This window comes from Sinocyclocheilus rhinocerous, unplaced genomic scaffold, assembly GCF_001515625.1.
Source record: "Sinocyclocheilus rhinocerous isolate Xijiao unplaced genomic scaffold, SAMN03320098_v1.1 scaffold2982, whole genome shotgun sequence".
Taxonomy (NCBI): domain Eukaryota; kingdom Metazoa; phylum Chordata; class Actinopteri; order Cypriniformes; family Cyprinidae; genus Sinocyclocheilus; species Sinocyclocheilus rhinocerous.
Genome location: NW_015656004.1, coordinates 547,096 through 569,598, shown reverse-complemented (window position 1 = coordinate 569,598; position 22,503 = coordinate 547,096). Strand labels below are relative to the sequence as shown.

Here is a 22,503-nt window from a genome sequence, read left to right as displayed (position 1 = left end):
ATCGCCGCAATACATACCGGAAGCAACGTAATAAGAACACAGCAATACGTACCTATATCAACGTAATAAAAACGTGCCAGGGTTGACGTATTCAACCCGTGTTTTAGCGCCACTCAGTGGACATTTCTCTTTGAAACTGCGGCGAAACGTGCAGTAAGGTACGTAAAAACGGTGTTGCAGAAAAGTACCCAGAGGTACGTATTTTTATGAGACTGGGTTGGTTTATTTATAAAGATAAAAGGGAGGGTGATCATGAAAAGCTAAATTCTACAAAACATAATTAGTGTACATTGTAAGTGTACTTCAGAGGAAAATAAGTTCTTATATAACATTTTTAAGTCATATTAATCTTAGCAAAACCTTTAAAATTATGATATATTTTTTCTGAGAATAGTTTGTATGCTGAGAATAGTTTGTAAGGGAAAAAAATCATATAGATGAGAGAGAGAGAGAGTTTATAGTCATATATTGAACAGCTGTAGTTGTAAGCATAATATTTTGCAGTGTTTTTCAAATGTGAATTGTTGGTTTGTACATGTTCTATAGCTTCCAGTACTTGTCCAAATGTATTCTGGTAGCATAATGGCACCCTATGAGAGCTGTTATTGTTATGCAAGTGCAGAGCCGTCATAAACAGCATGAAAATCATTCTTCACTTTGTGTTTGAACAGCACAGTTAGAATGACAGAAGGACATTCGAAGTCTAAATCAATGCAGACTTTGTCTGTAAACAAGACAGCATCATCAGAAAAAATAGCATCTTAAGAAATGGCATTTCAAAGAATGTCATTTCAAATAGCCCAATTTCACAACGATTACACTGACTCCAAACAATTAAAGTAACGTGATGTTATATAAAGCAATACAAATAAGAGCTCTTTGTACATTATGGTCTGGCTGTGCTTTTATTCAAGCATTTCTCCACACTGTAAAACCCGATAAGTTCAGAATACTCCATTTTTGTGGACACCGATTACTTCAAAAAATGTAATTAAGCAACTCAAATTTTTTAAGTTAACATTAATTATAAATAGCAATTAAGTAAAACTAAAAAGCTTAAATTTGTTTTTGCTTAATGTTTAAGTGCAGTGTACTTAAAATTATTGTTTATCATACGTAATGTTTTTCATTTACCAATTATTTTGATGCAGTGGTGCTTTATTAAATACAAATACTAACTCAAAAAATACACTTATGCATAAAAACCACACGCACAATACAATTTAGGATTTTTTATTCAGCCTTTTTTAAACCGCATGAACTGTATTTCTGAATGTCAAACACTGGAAGATCATCTCATCACAACTGCAGTGCTTGCAGGACTTGTAGTGGTTTCGTTGTCCATGATAACAAAACCAGCTGGAGAAGTGTTTGTGTCAGTGATGTCTGGCTCGCCCAATTCCTCCTGGAATAAGCACAGAGGGTAAAACTTTAACTTTAACTTCAGAGAATAAAAGTAGACATTTATATTTACTGCCAATAGAGTGGGGGAACTATAACGTCAGAACCCTGAAGAGTAATTCACCGTGGGTTCCTTCTAGATTTTCCTATGGGGCTTTATAATGGGGTTTTTCAATTACAATAAAGCCTGTGGTAAACATAACTTGACGATACTTTTATGTTTTGTTGTACAAAGTAAATTACACACATCCATACCCAAAATACAAATTTTGAAGCAGTTATGTTCATTTTTGGAAACTTATGTTTTAGATAAGTAGCTAGATAAGAAGGTTTAGACTGTGAGTGTGTGCAGTTTACATTGTAGAACAAAACGTAGAAGTATCGTCAAGTTATGTTTACCACAGGCTTTATTTTATTCATAAATTGAAAAACCCCATTAAAAAACCCGGAAAATCTCAAAGGAACCCGCGGCGAATTACACTTCCTGGTTCTGATGTCATAGTTCCCCCACTCTATTTCAGATTCGTCACTTTACGTCACTCAGTAAACTTAAAAATAATAATTTAAATAGAAGAGTTTACTCAAAACTGTTGAGCCACACAAAAATAAAACAAAATTCCTCGTTCAGAAAATGTAATTGTTATAAGTTGCATCAACGATTTAACAGACTTTAATTGCAGTGTTCTTAATCTTTAGTTAGTAGTACTGTTCGGGTTTACAGTGCAGGTGCAAAGGTGTCAACATACCTTCCCCCTGGCGTGCAGGACGACTGACAGGTGACTGTGTGGCACATGAGTGCTACTCCCTGTTCCAATCACTTGTCCATGGCACAAGCCTCCCACCGCAACAGGAGCACTTACGGTAGTGTGGCCTCTTTTTACCGCAGGTGGTCAAGCGGGGGAGAAGTATTTCCTCTCAACTTAAAAACCATGTCATTGAGTGGCTGTCAGACCACTTCCTCTCAGTCAAAATGTAAGCCCAGTGGTGATGTACACTCCTGAAGTGGGTCAGTCCAATCTGGATTTTATGGCACCGCTGTAAGAAATGGGTCCACCTCACTTTTTTTATTGGTCTACATTCTTCAGTGGCAGAATTTAGTCTGGAGGGCATTTCATCTCCCAGAGTTTCTGGACCGAGTGTTTGAAGCATTTACTGAGAGAGAGAAAAAAAAATCAGGTTATTACTATGTTTAGCATTTAGGGAGTGAGGCAGTTCAGATCAGATAAACTGAAGAGTTTATTAATGTATGCTGATTTTGAACTTTTTTTCAATCTATCTTTTTCAGGTTGAATGTGGTTACAACACTGAACCATTTTACTCCCTTATGAAATAAACAGAAAAACACAACCATTAGGAATTGTGTTGATATTGTTTAGTTGGATAGGCGGAGGGTGAACCAACTCCAGGGTAAGGCTAAAAGCAACCAAATCTATTAACTACAAACATCATAAACCTGTCTTTTTAGGCAAGAACCAGACACGGGTGTCATGTAGGCTAATAAAATATGTTTAATGGGACTTAATTTGTATTTAATGTGATTACAATTTAATTAAACCATTAGAAATTGATTAATTATATAACGTTTCCTTCCCACGGTTATTCAAACGGCGAATAAATTATGTACAGAAATCACATTATCACTAACTTTGATCTATCGCACTCTCAAAAAAACAAAACTATTGTTATAATCACTGAAGCTGTCTACACTGCGAAATGAATCCCTTACTTTGTACGTGCATCTGCGCTTTGTTGTTTATGATGAGAGAATTCACCGAATTCAGTCATCGAACGTGCGCGCATTCAACAAAGCTGATGAGTTTCAGCGATGACTCATCTGAACGCCTCTGATTGGCCATTGCATTCCTAAGCTCAACAAAATCGTGTGTGATTGGTTATAATGCACAACACTATAAAAACGCCTAAAATGAAATACAGTGAGCAAATTTTAATTTAATGCGCAGTCGACACTTTCTATTCATTTACACTTTGTTAGCAACAGATGTAATAGATTTAATTTGTTTGTGCAGTGGCATTTTTGTCCAATTTAGTGGCATTTTTGCCCCAAGACCCTGTGGCCAGGGGAAGGCTAAGCCTTACACACCCTCTGCCTATGTTTAGTTATGCTATCTGCATTCTTTTATCATTGCCTCACTAAATGTTTACCTAGCAGTCTACCTCGCAGACTGGCTTGAGATGGTAAGGGGAAATGTTTCGCACCATGTCAATATGTAGAACAACAGTGAATGTGATAGTTCACCCAACCCCCCTCTCAAAAAAAGGCCTCAATTTTTTCTGTCCCTGATATCATCCAAGATGTAGAGGAGTTAGTTTCTTCACCAGAACAGATTTGGAGAAATTTAGCATTACATCACTTGTTCATCAATGCATCCTCTGCAGTGAATGGGCGCCGTCAGATTGAGCGAACAAACATCTGATAAAAACATCTGATAAAAACATAATTATAATCCACAAGTAATCAAGACTACTCCAGTCCATCAATTAACATCTTATTAAGTGAAAATCTGCATGTTTGTAAGAAACAAATCTATTATTAAGACGTTTTTAACTTCAAAAGTTGACTTTTTCACCGGTGGAAGACTCATTATGGATCATGGATTATTTGTTTCAAACATGCAGCTTTTTGCTTCACAAGATGTTAACTGATGGACTGGGGTTGTCTGGATTACTTGTCAATTATTGTGATGTTTTTATAAGCTGTTCAGTCTCTCATTCTGACGGCACCCATTCACTGCAGAGGATCCATTGGTGAGCAATGATGTAATGCTGCATTTACACAAATCTGTTTCGATAAAGAAACAAACTCATCTGCATCTTGGATGGCCTGGGGTGAGTACATTTTCTGCAAATTTTCATTTTTGGGTCAACTTTTTCTTTAAGCCAGATGGAGATTTATAAACCAGCCTTTAAAGCATAGGGGTTTTCACTGAAATAGCATACACAAAAATGCCTTTTAATGGCCTTCCCTCCAAACAAAACACTGGATTTACAAATGTATTATGCATTTTATCCTCATTAATAATAATAATAATAATAATAAAAACATTTAACTGTGAGTTCAAATGTTTTTAGTGAAACATGTCAATGATGTGGCCCCAAAAGCATTTGAACACTCAATCCACATTGAATGTTCGATGCAATTTGATGCAAAATATCAAAACAAGTAGCATCTGTAAACAAATAAACTGTAAACTCTTGTCTAAATCTACAAGGCAGTTGTTTTAGTATTTTCAGGGTATTTTGATTGCTCCATTAGTTTCATGTAGCATACATTTTGTATTCCCATGTTATGCCCTCTGGCCACTGTGGCGTGGCTCATTGAAAATCAAATAACATGTTTCTGCTGTTACCCATTTTTCCAATCCTGGTCTGTCTGTCTCTCAAGGCTGCATCGGTACAAAGTGAAGCCATTTGCTGCGGAGGAGCAAACAGTAGTACTAATAACTATGGGAATATTTGAAGGTGGGTAATGGGTAATGCTGTGCCGATCGCTGTCCATTAATATTTATTGAATTTAAGGACGGGCATTGAATATTTATGGATAATAACCACATGAGGCGGTACCATACTAATGATACAGTACAGGCAGAATCCAACAGAAATTGAATTTGAAAATCACATTTGTTTGTAAAATTATTTAGGAAATACTGATTGTTTACAATAATTGTGCCCTGAGACTTTAACATGTCAACTCCTCTTCTAAGCCACAACAGAAAGTTAAGTTTATTTCCACAAGGCCTCTGCAATAGACACACTGTTCTGCTGGAAATCACCAAAATGTTGAAGAGGGCCATGAAAAAAGGCAAGAGACAGGCTGACATTTCAAGGAGTGCCAGAAGATGAAACATGTATGTCTACTAGGCCGCCACAAGGCAAGATTACCAAAGAGTTGCAGAAGATATGCTCACAGTCTTATTGATATTCACCAAATACTCTATTATTTACCCTGTTTACTGGCATGTCTTTCTCTGAACAGAGCACAGTACTGGCGATGAAAACCAAATAAAAACAACTTGAGGCTTGTAAGGCTAGGGTTTGAGGTCTCGTCAGCCTGTCAGACACAAAGCAGGGAAGCTTTCTTCACTTAATCAGTGAGAGAGTACACTAAAGCTTTAGGAAATAGTGTCATCTAAAGTTTTTCTTAGTTATATGAAAAACAAAATAAGACATGTGGTCTTTGTTTATTATATGAAATGTCTGATGATGTGCACTATTAAAAATAAAAGGGTTGCAACAATGCCATAGAAGGAGCATTTTTGGTTCCTCAAAGAAGCTTTCAGTGAACAGTTCTTAAAAGAACCATTTTTTACTTAGTGTAGAACATTTAGAAAAAAAATCTAAAGAACATGTTTTTTTCACTGTAAAGAACCATTTGTATAATGGAAGGGTTCCATGGATGTTAAAAGTTCTTCATGGAACCTTCGATGCCAATAAAGAACCTTTATTTTTGAGAGTGTGGTGAAATGTCCACAGATCCATGCATTGAGTCTTTGAGGCATACTAGGGTCCATGTCCATATGTGGCATACTTGTCAAACCAATGGGCCACTGAAAGCACAACATCCAAATTTCCTGGAGAGAGATGAATATGCAGACGTGGGTTTCCAAATTTAAGATGGCTGCCCACGTGTGGAGTTGTGTGGAGTGTGTAATGAGTCATGTAATGGCAGATCAGAAAGAAATCAAAATAAGTCAGAGCTTGTCCTGTTTTCTACTGCCATTTTGCTGTTGAATCACATGCTAAGCTGCTAAAAAATACCAAACAAGGAATGGAAAGGGTATACATGCATGACAGAAATGACTACAGGGCATTTAAAAAAGCCCCAACAACACAGTGTAGGTGCACAAAGCCTTCATTGTGATGTAGTGGTGGTGAAGATTGAACCACATTTTCACTGTTCAGCAGCCAGAAAATTACAAACCTGTATGGCTTTCCTTCTGAAGTGAAACATAAAAGAAGATATTTTGGGAAATGTCTCAGTGTTTTCTTTGCCCATACAATGGAAGTCAATGGTCACCAAAACTGTCTGGCTACCAACATTCTTCAAAATATCTTCTTCTGTGTTTCACAGAATAAAGTACTAAGTCTAACAGGTTTGGAATGACATGTGGGTGAGTAAATGGCTTTTCATTTTTGGCAGAGCTATCCATTTAAGCAGCACTTTGTCTTGTTTTGACATGAAAATAAAAAACTTAAAATGCTCGTTCATTTTTGTTTGTACACATAAGAGTAATACACCATTCGAATCTGTAAAGGGTCTACTTTTATTTATGTACACTCACAATAACAACAAAACGTTGCGTTTTTGTTAAATAAAGAAAATAAACAGGGTGTGCGTTCAGCTTTCTCAGTCTCCGCGAATATCCCTCTAAAACGCGTCAGTAAAATAAACCAAAACTCAGCGAAGACTTGACATAGAGACATGAGAATTATATCTATGGAAAGCTTGAGATGTCTACTTTTAAATGAAGCAAGTCAAAACGAAAACAAATATTCTCAGTTTATGTAATCAATATGAAACCAAGGACAGGTACAGTTTCTCCGTCTCACTTCATTATCTGATAATGACCTGAGGCGGGACACGCCCACACGCTATTCACAGGGAGAATAGTTCGGTGATTCACCTACGAGGCACACGCCCCCCGGGCAATGCGATAAAAAAGATCAAGTTTCCACAGTTTCTTTCTTTGACTTTTCTACGCGTTTGGAAGATGGCACGCTATTCAGGCGAGGAAGCTCTGGAGTTGATTTTGGACAGTGATGAAGAATTTACCGTTTCCTCAGAAGAAGATTGCGACTCCGACGACGAACGGTTGTATTTTGAGGAGAGAATTGATCCAGCTGAGGATTTTCCAGCAAGTTGTTACGATGAGTAAGTCCTATATAATTCATATTCTGATAATATAAAAGTGAAATTATTTTTCAGGCTTTGTTTTCCTAGTTTTGGCTAGCTTTTGTCAGCCTACGTGAAAAAACATATATGGTCTTTATCCATGGCCATTAGTGATTGATAATGATAATTTCTTTGTGTCATTAGCAAGGAGTAGGTCCGAGGGTGTTTTGAATAACTTTTTTACATATTTTGCAGACATTTGACAGTTAGTCCGTCATCTGTAACAGGAGAGACTGAAGGTCATAACACACCTGAAATTAGAGGAACCACAGAACAGACACCAGCCAGCCTTTTACATTTCCAATACATACACAGGATATCCACATGCTTTCCTATATTAAAGGCTCATGGAATGTTCTGCAGATGATAAATCCATTATTTCTGTTCCACTTTTCAGGCCGGTTCCAAAGTTATCTTTGTGTGACAATGTCTGTGCCCTTCCCATGCCACTATTGTGTTTAGATCCCAAAATACTCTACTGCATTTTTAATGAGGCCTTGCAGACTATCTGTGTCTGTTTTTGACTCACTTTGACTCATTTGAGCATGTCTCTTTTTTCTGGAATACTTTTGTGTCCTTCTGCTTTAAAGGGATAGTTCAATGAAAAATGAAAATTCAGTCATCATTTACTCACCCTCATGTAGTTACAAACCACGTGAAGGAGAATTTTGCCTTTTCATGCCATTATGAAACAAATGGAAATCTGGAAATAAAAAAAAAGGACACAAAAGCCCATTTTCATCAAACTAGCCCATTGATATCATTGATAACATTTTGTTAATGTCTCCATTAAAAAGGTTTGAGCTAAGAATCTAAATTATTTGTGTCTTTTAGCTACAGTGAGGACATTTCTTATATGTCAAATGTGTTCTCTTCACACCCTGCACCCTTTAGTTAAGACGGTTTTTATCAGACACAACATGTAATTTCATGCCCCTCTCTAAAGTAATTAGCTTGGCACTGATATCTGTTTTTGACCAGTGGGAAATAAGGGTGTAATTAGCCCAATTTCTGTATTCATTATCTCTTTATATAATTGAGATACAGCATTAAGTGGGCTCCTTCAAACTAAAACTTAATACCACAAATACTGGAGCTGGATGTTTTAAAAAAAAAGTTCTTTTGATGTTGTTTAACTTTTACTTTTGGTCTCTCTGTACACGAACCCTCCTGTGTGTGCTGTGTAATGCACTTCAAGTACATTCCAGATGCAAAATTAAAGAAGGAATTAAAATATGCCATAAATTCACAAAGTATGCTGATTATAAACACAAACAAACTTATGACTTTATTTAAGAATCTGAATTTATGTGCGCAGTTGAAATGATGAATAATTTATTATGTCCAGAAACCTGTGATCTAAAGAGTTTTTGGTAATTTTAAATGTATTATTTATTGGAAAATGCAGGTGTATTGATTATTGCTTTCTTCATGAAAAATTCAGCACTAACACATCTCCTTAGGGCAATATATCTCTTATTGCTATATGCACCGAAGCATGTTTTTCTATTAGGTATTGACGAAAATGTCTCATGCATTTTTTTCCTCCCAAAGCTGACCTCCGTCATTTATTAGCTGCGTTAGATAAGGTTTCTGAATCACAGTCCAGGAGGGAATCGAACTGTGCATGTAACGTAACTAAAACTGGCACATTCATTAAGTTGGTCTCTTCAAAAAATGGGCTAAATTCCAATCAGGCATTCTGGCAGAGCGAAATGATGAGAACCCAAAGCTGGGTGACATCTCACGCATAGCTGACATCTCCTCCCAGATAAACGGCCACTCGCTTTCTCTCTCTCTCTCTCTCTCTGAACTGCTCACAAATTACAGCAATTTCTGTCACTCCAGCATTTATAGTTTTGTCACTTGAAATCTATTTTTATCCAAATACAAGCAGCTTTGTCTGCTATTTATCCCCTGACCAGCCAAGGAGGTCTACCTGGAGGAAGTGATCCACATTATCATTCATCTTCATGGCAAATGATAGCTTTGGTCATGAGTGTTTCTAAATGTATTTTTGAGCCAATCACCTGAAACATAACATAACTGACTTTCTTTCTTCTGTGGAACATAAAATAAGATATTTAGAAAAATGTCTGGTTTTTTTATGTGAGGTCAATGCTCAGCAAAACTGCTTGGTAACCAACATTCTTGAAAATATCTCTTTTATGTTCCACAGAAGTCATACAAGTTTAGAAAGACATGAGAGTGAGAAAATAATGACAGAATTGATATTTTTGGGTGAACTATCCCTTTTAGCAGCAGTTTTGTTTTGTTTTATAGTAAAATATTAAGACGTTCTTAAAATAAATTCAAGACATTTTGAGTTGGGTAGAAATAAGAAATTTCTTTAAGAATGTTCACATATTTTTCCTGAAAACCAGAAGACAAATATATTGATTGAAGTGAGTTTCATCATCTTTGCATGGGATGATTGTTTCTTCACACTAGTATTTATGTATTTCCAAGCATTGATTAGCAGTGTGTTTATCCAATATGCAGCATGTAAGAATCCTAGAGACAGTTTTTAACATCACATATTCACTGTGGTAAATAAATAATTCCCTCCTGTGTCTAAAACACATATTTAAAGGGGTCATATGACGTTGCTAAAAAGAACATTATTTTGGTTGGCTCTTAACTTTTATAAAGAATATCTCTTTGGATTTGAGACTTTAGACTTTGCAACTTTACAGTTCTTCTTTATGCACCAAGAGCTTGTAACACTCCAAAGAGAAAGGAAAAATTTAAATCGCATCATATGACCCCTTTAATGAAATGCACCGGATAGTGGAAAGGAGATGATCTCTATTATTTGTACCCCACAATCCATCCCATTTTTTCAGATAATTGGATTGGCTCACTGTCCATACAGAACAATCACACGCCATGAGAAGACGCAACAGACGGCACATGGGTTAGGGAAAACTAGCCTCATCTGTAGAGATGAAACTTTAGTATCTTTGGCCTTCTTTGTAGCGTTGCCATGCAGACACCAATCCAGTAATGAGTAGGCTTGCTTCAGGATGCCACAAGGACAGTGGATCATTTTTCACAATTGCCTGGTCCCTCATTTGGGTGGATACAGTATAAAAACATTTTGTGGAGAACAGACTTGTCTGTCCTGTAAAAGGCATGAGGCCTAATTATGGCAGAGCAATAAATTAGTATAGATATTTATTAGAAAAAAATACACAGTATTGATAATAGACATTTCATCGGGTACATAATATAATCAGAACACATAATCAGGTACATTGTGTTTCTAAAAAGTCTGCATGTTCTTCATGTCTCTATGTGAATGAGTGACGCAGTTTCATCTGCACATACTGAAGAAGGCGGTGTGACGCTTGTCATGTTGTCAGTTTTCACTATATGAGATCATGAATGCATAAAGTTCATCTTCAGATCTGCTTCACCAGAATTTCACCATTTCATTTAATAAAATTTATCAGATAAAATCATCAGATATACGCAGAATTTCAAAGGTCTTCACTAAAAGAAATATGTTACTGTTATGTAGTACTATACAACTGTATATTTAAATGTTCTTATCAAAATATTACTACTACTACTACTACTACTACTAATTTCATTACATTTTAAAAGTTTGATTCAATTATTAAGTTTTTTTAAATGAATTAATTGTATTAGACACATGATAATCTTATATTAAATTGTCATATTCCATGTTCTGTGTCTTGTTTTTGGACATTCATGTTGAAATGTTGCTTCCTATTTGCTTTCCTAGTTGTAGTTTCTCTGTTGATTAATTATTTGGTTGTATTCTGCTATTCCTTAGTTTCCCCTGCATAAATAGCCCATGTTTTTCTTTGTACTTTAACTCTTGGTTGTTGTCTCTAGTATTTAGATGGCGGTCTCAGTTCTGATCTTTGTTTGCATTCTGTTTTTGTTCAGTTTTCTTGTGTGGTTTTGGATTTTTCTTTATTACATTTTTTATTTTTCTGATGAATTTGGATCCAGTTCACCCTTGGTTATGAGTTCCCATTTGTCACAGAAGTCATAAAACGCAGAATTCTCTGAAACTATAACACATAGTTCATGGGACCCTAAATTAAAAGGCATTTATGCATTTAGCAAACACTTTTATTCAAAGTGACATGTTGTATTCAAGCTATACATTTTTGTCAGTTCTTCAGTTTTGTTTACATTCATTTTTAAGGCCTAACAAACATGCAGAATGCATTTCCTTCCCCATTAAATGAACATTTTAATAAATGTTGATATCAAATGATAAAGAGAAAAATAACACTATTTATAGGCATATCGCCCAGCCCTAGGCCAAATATGAAGCACGCATCTCAGGGTTAATGGTAATAAAGTGAATCAATTGTAAATCAGCATTGTGTTTTGTATAATGCCACAAGTGTCTCTTTGCATCAATACTAATAACCAGGAGGTAGTATCATACTCCGTTTGACTAATGACCATGTCAAAAAGAAAATTTGTCACTGTCAGTGGATATGAAAAACCATTACCTGCCACCATGCCTACAGCTGCACTATCAGACCCAATGGATGCCACAATCGAGTTAGAAACTCAGGACAGAGTCCACAGAAACAGCATTTCAGAAGTTAGGTGTGAAGATAAGGTTGCGTTAGGTTGAGCTCCGCGTTTGAAAGATTGATTCTGGAGACACTTAATAATCATTCAGGAACCCCAGGACAGGCATTTCATTTTCTACGACAGGACATTTTACCCTGCCTTTATTACAGTTCCACTGCATAATGACTTATTTTCATCCCCTCTTTTGATTATAGAACTGGAATTAATCTTACTGCCTAAGAGATTATGGATCACAGGATAATTAATTTCCTCATTTAATTAGATATTCTGCACACCTGGTTTATAAGCATATTAACTGATGCATTTATGGGATCTTCATGTTTGGGAGCCTGGAGTCTGAACTGTCAAATTGTCTAGTCTAATTGTCTGAAATTATTTCCTTTATACTTACAGTCATTTCCTTTATGAGCAACATTTCCAAATGATGATGATTGATTATATGAATTAAAAAAGGATTTGATGTACACGGTTTCTAATTATCACTATAGTGTGGAAGCTTGTTTCTGCCATGGGATAAAAATAATAATAATAATAATAATTGCGTAATTTTATCTAACAATTTTGCCTTTTTCTCGCAATTCTGAGTTTATATTTTACAATTTTGACTTTTCCCCATGAATTCTGAGAACAAAATCAGAATTGTGAGATAAAAATTCACAATTACCTTTTTTATTTTTTATTCCATGGCAGAAACAAAAAACAGAATTATGAGATATATAAATTTAAATTTTTAGATATATATATAAATTTATATGAAAAAGTCTGAATTGTTAAAAAAAAAACATAAGTTCATAAAAGACATCTAAAAAACACACAGGGTTGATAGTAGTGAAGAAGAAATGCCATTATATATTCTGCAACATATCGAAGGGACTTAATTAACTAATTTAATTTAGATTTCACAAGAAATGTATTCTGGCTGCCTTCATATGATCAGCGGTGGTATATAACAACTCACTGTTGCTTATAGTTCTGGTACAGAAAGATCCTGTTTATCAGTGGCACACGTATGATCTAGATCCATCTAGTTCAATGTTTCCCAATCTTAGTCTTGGACCACCATACTGCACATATTAAATGAGTCTTTTATGTAGCACATCTGAATCATGTTAGTATCGGGTTCATGAACTGAACAGGTAGACATAATGTGGTTAATTTTCTCTCTCTATATATTTGATATATAGACTTCCTGTAGACCATTTTTGTTACATCCTATATTTAATGTGATGTATATTTCTAAAACCAGTAGGTTTTCATGTCCTCTAAGGCCTCTGAAATGAGAACTAGTATCATTGATATCCCTTATCTAACCTAACACAAACATCAGTATTGTGAGGAAGCTATTCATTTCTGCTTAGTTTTACTTTTGAGAAAGGTAAAGTGTTTACACTGGACTCTCAAACCTGGTGCTTGCAGCGTATAAAAGCTGTCGCACTCATCTGACACAGAGTCACATCCCATTGCAGTAGCTCAAACAGGGAAGCATTATAAATGCCAAGGTCATGGGTTTGATTCCCAGGGAATGCATGAAATTATAAAATGTATACCTTGAATAGAATGTAAGTTGCGTTGGATGAAAACCTCTGCAAAATACACTACACTCTCAGAAAAAAATGATACCTTTAGGGGTACAACAGCTTGTCACTGGGCAGTACTACTTTCAAATGGACACCTTTGTACTTTTTTACCCCTAAAGGGTTCATAATAGTACCATAAAGGTACATATTATTACCTTAAAAGGTATTAATATGCACCCTTTAGGTGTAAAGAAGCTGGTGTAAAAGTACAATTTTGCTGAGACATTTGGTTTCAGAGAATTTACCGTTCAAAAGTTTGGGGTCAGTAAGATTATTAATTATAAAGCGGATAGTTCCGGTCCTTGATTCTGATTGGCTGAGCCATGTTCGAAGCTGTTGTAAATTACTCTACAAACACACCTTTGTTTACGTTTGCGTGTTGCTTGGCAACCACTTTGTTGCGTTTCTGAGGAACTACATTGTTTGGTGGAAGAATACTGTTTTTATTTATATCATCACACTTTATTTGCTCTGTTTTATTTTGTGAAACTGTACTACGTATATGGAATAACCGTTTTATAAAAGCAATAAGCCTCGTCAAACCGTGGTTTACAGTGAATTTATAACAGCTAAGGGGGTTTTAGGCACTCCGCTTTGCATCGTGCCTAACAATGCCCTTAGCTGTTATAAATTCACTGTAAACCACAGCTTCTTGGGGCTTATTGCTTTAATAAATTAAGGCTTTTATTCATCATGGACACAACAAATTTAACTGATTGCCGTTTTTACTGTATTTTTGATCAAATAAATCCAGCCTTGATGAGAAAGAGAGACGTCTTTAAAAAAACATTTTACCAAACTTAAACTTTTGAACGGCAGTATTTGTAAATGTGAATGTAAATGGCTGTTCCTCTGTTGACTTTCCTCTAAAACCAAAAAAATAAAATAAAACAATGGATGCCAAGTGTCAACTGTACCATAGTCTGAGAGAAACCTGAAATAGAACAAAAACAAATGTTTCTGTTTGGTGTATTTGGCTTTAGCCCACTAGTGTCTGAATTGTGTGTTAAGCGAAGAGCCCTTCAGTCCTGTGATACAGACGGTAGAATCTTGTAGCAAACAGCCATCCAGCTAGAAGAAATAGAAGAGGTTTCCAAGACAACAACAGGTCAAGGAGAGTTCAACAACTAAAACACAAATGAAGAGCAGAAAAAGATCAGGCAGCACTATTGCACTGTAGCACAGTGCCACAAAACACGCTTTCCATCGTAAATGCATACAGCACTCATTTTGTGCGTAATTCACAGCGGAAGAAGTAGTCGACTGGTGTCTGTTACAGCTAGTATGTTGGTTTATTGTTTCCCAGTTGCTCTCCGGTGCTCTCATGCGATTCATCAGAGTGGTTAGAAAAAATACCCACAACATCTGGTTGGCTCCTCATGCCAGCCGGCAGAAGGCCAGTCAATTTGCCATGCTCCTGTGCCCCCCTTCAGCTGGCCAGATGTCGACTAATGCAATCTCTAGAATAGCATTTACGATTTACACCATCTGCGACCCTCAATATTAAAGTCTTTGCTGTAATCAAGTGTGAAAACTTGTGAAAAAACAATTAATTTTCCATTGTGACCATCGCTTGCCAGTGCTTTTGGCATTAACATGTTTTGACATTAGCAGTTCAAACGGATTCGATTAGTAGCACAGGAGAGCCTGGCTGGAGCTCCAGAAATCCATGACTAATGATCTGCTTCCTGGGGGGATAGAGTGAATCACCAAAGAGAAAACTCACAAGTTGTGTTGATGGGTCGATGAAACAGGCCTCAAGCAGTTTAAGATATTGTTAAATGTCAATTTAGCTGACTCTGATGGGAGGTATCCCAACTGCTATGTGCTTAAACAAAAGAGAACGCGCTGAGAAAGACTTCTGAGGGTGTTAATGTAGAACAACAGATTCTGATACAATGTTTAGCCTTCCTGAATAATGCTCGCCCACAAAAGATAAGTAGTACCCAGAAGCGTCATAGTCATTCAGATGCATGTGCCCCCTCAAGTGGATTTTTAATAATGAAGTTGTATGGTTATTGTAGGTAAAAGAAAAGAAATCACCCACTTGGATTGTCGTTCTAATTCTGTACAATTGAGTTTCTCCAAACTTGCAAACTTGCACTTTTGTTTCATTTATAAAATGTATTTAATATACATACAAAAATATATGTGTAATTAAATTAGGTCTGGATTTGCCTTTCAAATATATGAGTAAATAAATAAATAAATAAGTCAGTGACTGCATGACGTCACTAGAAGCATCACTTTTATTTTAGAATGAAAAAAAAAATGGGATTTACCTCTCATTTCTGTTGTTCATTTCTATTTCTGTACTACCGGACTAACACTTCCTGCTCTAATATATATATATATATATATATATAAAAACTGCAATGTTGTGAAGAGTATTTTTTTCTCCTTTCTTCTTGTCATTCTGCGTACCAGATGAGCCAGGACTGACACTGATTTGACTTAAAATAAATAAATGAATAAATACAATTAAATGAATAAATGAATGAACAAAGGTAGGTAGGTACATGATGCCTCTGGAAGCATCGCTTTTGTTTTAGAATGAAAACATTTCTGGAAAAACTTTACATCTCATGTCTGTTTGTTTCTGTTTCTGTCTCTTTGCTTTAGAGGGTGCTCAAATAAACAGTGTGGGACCTGGCTCATCTATGATGCAGGCTATGACACAATATCCTGCCCTTGGACAAGTACCTGTAGCGCACCCCTATGAACCATCTCAACCTGGAAATGAGTTCAACAAGTACGCTTCGCTCAAGGCTGTGGGTAAGACGGCCATGCTTAAATGTGCTTGTATGTGGATGTTATTTATATATGTTGATCGTGCTCATTATTAAGAAAATAATATTTGAAACTCTTCAGTGTGATTACTTTCTGCTAGAGTTCCTAATCATGTGGTCTTGACCTGAGATGTTTTTGTTGTACTGGCAGGCCATGTTGTGGCTCTTAGATGGTCTCATGTTGGTCTGGTCTTGACTTAAATGTTTTAGGGGCATTTGCACAGTTACAGCATGTTTTCCTAATGCATGGTCACAGTCCTTCATTTTTTGCAAACACTGAGCTTAATTAATTGATAAGAAATTATATATTCAGATTTTGATGTCAGGAGAGCTGCAAACCAGCATAACAACAGACACAGAATCAGACATTATGTATTACAGTATGATGTAGGGTTATGAATTGTAATGTTGGTAAACCAAAAATGTTTCGGTGAAATCTCTCATTTGTCTTTCCCAGTCACTGAAGTATCAGAAGATTATATTACATTTTAAAATTCTTATAATCAGATTGCAGTTACTTTTTATGGATTAGATGATTACATGCTAGTCACATCATTTTGATCTAAAATGTGTACTTGAAGTTTTTTATTTGATATGAATATTTCAATAAATTCTCTGATGTTGGTTAATGGTTACGAGCAAAGAAAGTATTTCTAGTTTTAGTGTTCAAGTATTGCTTTTATAAATTTTAATTTTTTTATTATTTAATGAATTCGATTTTAATGAATTAGCTTTTATGATTTAATTACCTCACAGCCCCCCTGCAGTTCCTTAACAAATCCCAGTTTGGAAAAATCCTGATGTTTAATGCACCTGATATTGTTGATAATAAAGGACAAAATATATTTTCTCTTTTTTTATATCAACATGGCACAAATATTCCTATCCATAACTATATGATAAACATGTTAGACCAAAAGTAGTCTATAAGTAAATAAAAATAATTCAGAATACATTACCTAAAATGTGTAATCTATTAGATTACAATTTTTGTGAAGTAGTTTGTAATCAGTAATGGAATAATTATAAATAGATAATATAATTTAAATAAATAAATAATGTCAGAAGGATTCTATAAGGATTATTTTATTTTAATTAATTTAATTATTTAAGTTGTGTTTTACAGTGGTAACATTGGGTAGTAACATAGTCACTTGTTACTCTTCACATCAGTTAGTCTGGCATCAGAGTGAAGCCTATCAAAAGACTTCAGTGAGATGACAGTTAGCAAACAGCAGACAAACAACCAGCCGAAACAGCAACGTGTGATGACAGTCATTCTCTGAGGCATTCAGCCACGGATGAAACTGTTCAGTTGTTAATCCGCTGAAGTGCTGTCTGTGCAGACTGATCACTGGGAAAACAAAAAAGGACAGTTTGTAAGAGAGAGGCCCAGGAGACAAGCCACATGGGTCGTGGAGCTAAAGCGTCTGAGTTCAGTGCGCTACCTTCCTCTGATGTGCGTTAATCTCAGCGTATTGATGTCAGTGAAAGAGATCGGCTCTTCTCTCGTCCGGCTGCCTTATTTTGTGGTTGGCCTCCTGGTATGAGGTTTTAGATGTGCGGTTTGCTGCGACTCATTGGGGTGTCAAGGCTTTTAAAAAGGTCAACTGAAGGATATTTCATTAAAAGTCTAAAATGTCATGCTGAAATGAGGAGGACTTCAAGCAGAGTGTAGTCAGTCCCAATTAAGGCCTGGCTAAGTTGGAAGGTGATACTCCTTTAGCAACATTGCATGGATGTTATGTTGTACCACAAAAAAGAAATGATTAGTGACGCCGTCTGAAAACACATTAGAGTCGTTTATACTCGGTTGTCTGGTCTGGTCTTAGCAAGTCGTGTTTCACGCTGTCAGTGATCGACTAGCACTGGTTGAAAATAATGCGGCAAAAAATATAACTCTTTTGCAAGGAAGCTGTTAGGTGCTGTTCGAATGTCAATGTTGATGCGGCTGGATTTGTTGCCTGTAAACACATATTGTCAAAAATAACATTTACACTAATAACAGTTGCAAAGTGACTGTGAGATGTTTTTTTTTAAGTGCACAATAACTTCAGATTCAAAATAGTGGTTTCAGCCGACAGATAAAATCCCAAACCATCTTTTGGTAGAGCAAAAAGCTGCATTTGTCCATTTGATGATGGAAGCAATCCAGGCTAATTTGCATTCAAAAAATACATTTTCTCGAAACAAATAGAAACCTTAGGCAAAAAGAAGCATTAGCATGTTGACAGCGCCAAACAGTCTACTTTGGTCGCCATTCACAATGGCAACTTAAAAGCTCATCTTATAAATAAGTGAGGCACTCTTAAGCAGATATATATTGACTTTTGATTCATGAATATATTGATTTTGTTCAAATAAAGAAAACAAAGAAACAAATACAATTATTTTTTAAATTATTATTTACTCACCTTCATGTAATTCCAAAAGTATCAAACTCATGCTCTACGTTTTCTGCTGATGCACAAAGGCTGCATTTATTTGATCAAGATACAGTAATATTGTGAAATATTATTACAATAAAACTGTTTTCTATTTTAATATATTTTAAAATGTAATTTATTCCTGTAATGTGAAAGCTGAATTTTCAGCATCATTACTCCAGTCTTCAGTGTCACATGATCCTTCAGAAATCATTTTAATATGCTGATTTTCTGCTCAAGAAACATTTCTTCTTATTATTATATCAATGCTGAAAACAGTTGTGCTGATTAATATTTTTGCTGAAACCGTGATATATTATTTTCAGGAATATTTGATGAATAGAAAGTTCAGAAGAACAGCATTACAGAAGTCTTTTGCAACATTATAAATGTCTTGACTCTTGATTGATCACTTTTGATCAATAACTATTGCTTAAAATATTTGATTTATTAAAAAAAAAAATTCTTACAGACCTCAAACGTTTGAAACTAAGTGTACATTTTGTATGTGTGAAGATCTTTTAAAAATGCGAAAAATAACTAGTGACACGGTGGTCAATAAATAATGGCATAATGTGAACCGTTTCTCTACAGAAACATCCCGTTTTTAGTTGTCTGTAGGAGGAAATGGTTGTGTCAAGTATTTTCAGAGAAAAAAACAGCTCATTTGGGAAAAACAAGTGATAACCCTTGATATATTAAATGTGTAATTATCTGGTACTTATGAGGGGAGGAAAAAAAAACGCAAATCAGCAATCAGGTTGTTTTTTGCATCTGACTAATGAAGTGTTATTGAATTTTCCTCACTTTTGCTGTTCTATCTCTCTTTTCCAGCTGAAAAAGCAAACGAAAACTTCTACACTAACAGACGGCACCTAGCCGACCTGGCAGCGAAAGGTACTCTTCCCATGCACTCGGTGAGTCTGGAGCAGGAGCCCACCAACCCTTACAGCCCCGAGCTGCCCTGCCAAAAGCAGAACGGACACAAGTCCAAAAGCACCAAGGTCCACAGCTCCCACCCGCTAGCTTTTGGCTCGAACACCATCGCCAACCCCGGCATGCTGAAGGGCTGGGAGACCACAGAAACGCTGGGCCGCCAGCACACGTACGCCCCCAAGAAGCACAGCGCCACCGTGGAGCAAGTGAACGAGCTGACATCCGCCCACAGCCAGCACTACCTGCCGCCACATCCGTACTTTGTCACCAACAGCAAGACTGAGGTGACCGTGTGAACGGGGCCTGAGTGGATGCGTGGATCGGAGAACGAGGATAATAAAGGAAGCCTGATGGAGGAAGAAGTGTGGATTAGGATCCTGTCCTGCTCGAGTGGTCTGGCTCGAGATCTGCATGGCTGTATGTGTGCTGTTTGTCTTTGAGTGGCTGCGCATGGAACAGGCGTGCATTGGCGACACTTCAATGGGAAAACGTGGAACTCTTTCTGTGTCCATTCCGTCACAAACGAATAATCTGACCTGTAGTGATGAGTTCGTCACAAGGCCATCCGTCAGAGTGATGAGGACACATTCAAACCCTACACAATCAATGCAATCAAAAGTACTACTGTAGATGATGTTTCGCAACAACCTGAAAGCTTGTGAGAAGGTCGCTTAAGAAACACTATCCTGTTTTTCTCAGAATCTTGTACATAACAGAATGGACGAGAAATGTCAAAGGCTTCCTCGGATAATCAAAGAACATCGATCTGGAAGATAAAGATGATGTGAGGACAATCGTGTCTCAAGTTCTTCACATCTCAACACTCGAGACTTTCCAGAGCGTGTGCACCAAAAACCTCCTGTAGCAACGTAACACGCTATATCCTGACAAACACTGGGCTTGTGCCTTTCCAACAGAAGATCTCTTCATCTAAGAGCTCTTGTGCTTTTCAGTGAGCACATGGTGTTTTCTTCAATAACAAAGATGCATAAAATATAAACAAATCTATTGTTTACGGCTGTCATACTTCAGTAGAAAATGTTGATTGTCAGTGTTCTTAAATACACATTTCCCTTCTGTTTCGCCATTTTTTCTCTGATGTGTTCACATATTGTATGGCCCTATCTTTTAGTGCAACTGTAGACTCTAGACAAAGGAAGTACTGTAGGGTTAATGATAGACATTCATTATTTTTCAATGTTAGGTATGATAACAATGAATGGTTAATTCTGATACCGAACAAGATTGTTACAACACTGCCATTGTTGCATTCCTAGTATTTTTGGTATTGAAAACTGATTCAGTAGTTTCTTTTGTCTTTAGCATCATAATGCGAACCATTTCAATTAGCATAAGGGCAAATGGCTGCATTCAATTTCGAATACTGAGCGTTTTGTCATCCACATTCAAATTATCCCAAGTATCTGGCTGTGAATAATGTGGGTCACATAAACTTTAATTGCTGTGAAACAAGTGGCTTTATCTCAGTACCCCTAAAATGTTTTTGACCTAAATCATTTACTCATCTAAATCGAGATGACAAATTAGCAGGCTAACTCATAGTGAAAATAAAAAGACATTTACATATCTAGTAGTACAGCTTTCTGCAGTGTCACACATTCTTATTTCATAAGTAGGATACTCATTCTCAGTATTTACAATATGTAGTAGATGTAAGGGGTGATCGCACTAGATTTTGTGTTTGTATTCTGCTGTTTTTAAGTTTGGTGAACTCTGGCTTGCAAATCTGTATACACAGCAAAATCCCCAGAGTTAAATCAACTCTGCTCAGAGTACATATTGTCCCAATCTACTGAGTGTTGAAGTAACAGTGAAGCCGAGTTACCACTGTTGAGGATTGTGTGGTAAGTTTTCATGTTTAAAAGCATGAACAGTAGTTGTTCATCTTCAACACTGTTAACAGCGGGTTTTCTTTACTAATGCTCAATCATTACTTAATTAATCGCTTAATTATCCCATTAACTTTAACTCGGCTTCAGTGTTACTTTAACACTCTGTAGATTGGGACAATATGTACTCTGAGCAGAGTTTATTTAACTCTGGGGATTTTGCTGTGTAGTGATGTTTGACCATTAGAGGATCTGAATGTCACAGACTGACCTGCTGCTAGTGGCACAGAAATTGCACACTTCACCTTTAAGGTAAAGGAATAGTTCAACCAAAAATAAAAATCTGTTGAAAATTTAGTCCTCTTTACCCTCAGAGCATCCAAAATGTACAGTAAATGAGTTTGTTCTTTGGAGAAATTTAGCATTACGTCACTTGCTCAGCAATGAATCCTCTGCAGTGAATGGGTGCCGTCAGAATCAGAGTCCAAAAAGCTGATAAAAACATCACAATGATCCACAAGTAATCAACACAACTCCAGTCTATCAATGAACATCTTGTGAAATGAAAAGCTACAAATATATGCTCTTAACAAGGACCGTTTTTAAGCGTTAATAAGATTTTGATATGAGAGGACAGCGGGGGATGGACTTTTTCACTGAAAGAAGCGTTATTATGGAATATGTATTTTAGACAGAAGCGACAGTTTACAGTCAAAATTGTTTAATGATGGATTTGTGTCTGCTTTTTACTTAAGACAATAATTGATCGCCTGGAGTCTTGCAGCTTACTTGTGGGTTATTGTGATGTTTTTATCAGCTGTTTGGACTCTCATTCTGACGGCACCCATTCACTGCAGAGGATGCATTAGTGATCAAGTGATGTACTGCTAAATTTCTCCCAATCTGTTCTGATGAAGAAACAAACTCATTTACTCAACTCAAACTCATCTTAAATTGATGGACATTAGTTTCTACCCTAAAACACAACACAATGTAATGTGTAATTCAAAATGTGGGTGAAACATC

The 22,503-nt window shown here is 36.3% G+C and overlaps 1 pseudogene; it reads left to right on the top strand.

The window, feature by feature from the left end:
• The window catches only part of LOC107719183 (protein shisa-9B-like), a 36,034-nt pseudogene extending 15,394 nt beyond the window's left edge, over positions 1-20,640 (top strand).
• Positions 20,641-22,503: the final 1,863 nt, after the last annotated feature.